Source organism: Bison bison, unplaced genomic scaffold, assembly GCF_000754665.1.
Source record: "Bison bison bison isolate TAMUID 2011002044 unplaced genomic scaffold, Bison_UMD1.0 scf7180017864144, whole genome shotgun sequence".
Taxonomy (NCBI): Eukaryota; Metazoa; Chordata; class Mammalia; order Artiodactyla; family Bovidae; genus Bison; species Bison bison.
In genome coordinates, this window is record NW_011494716.1 from 1978615 (window position 1) to 1979086 (window position 472).

Sequence of the window (472 nt, forward strand, 5' to 3'; positions counted from 1 at the left end):
TGGTGATCAGGTTGTCCTCGTGTGCCGCTGCTCAGGCATGTCAGCCACGGCCCGGGCTGGCGGTGGTCAGTTTTTTAAGAGAGGGCTCGCGAGAACCCTGGGAGGGCCAACGCCTGGAGGTGGCTAGAGGGCAGGAGACCCCAGTGGTGGTCCAGGCACGGGTTTCAGGAGAGCTGACTGGCACACCATGGCTCTCAGGAGGGTCTTGGTTGTCCGTGTGGTGGGAAATGCAGCAACTCAGGGCACTTTGAAACGTAGTCAGCTCGAGGCCTGACTCTGGTCCATCTTGGAGCGGGGAGGGTGACAGGAGGGTCTGGAGTCGTTTTCCTGTGGGGTTGGGCCTGATAAGGTGAGCAGAAGGTGTGGTCACCAGCCCCAGTAGAGCTTGGCTCCATGCCCTCTGGGCTGGGCAGGGCCTGGCGAACCCAGTGTCCATGCTTCCCGTGGGCACCTCGCCCTGCCCGTCTCCAGC

At 62.7% G+C, this 472-nt stretch overlaps 1 protein-coding gene across 4 annotated transcripts in view; it reads left to right on the top strand.

The window, feature by feature from the left end:
• Window positions 1–472, top strand: part of MGRN1 (mahogunin ring finger 1, E3 ubiquitin protein ligase) — a 35965-nt gene that overhangs the window by 24223 nt on the left and 11270 nt on the right. The gene's annotated exons all lie outside the window — the stretch shown is intronic.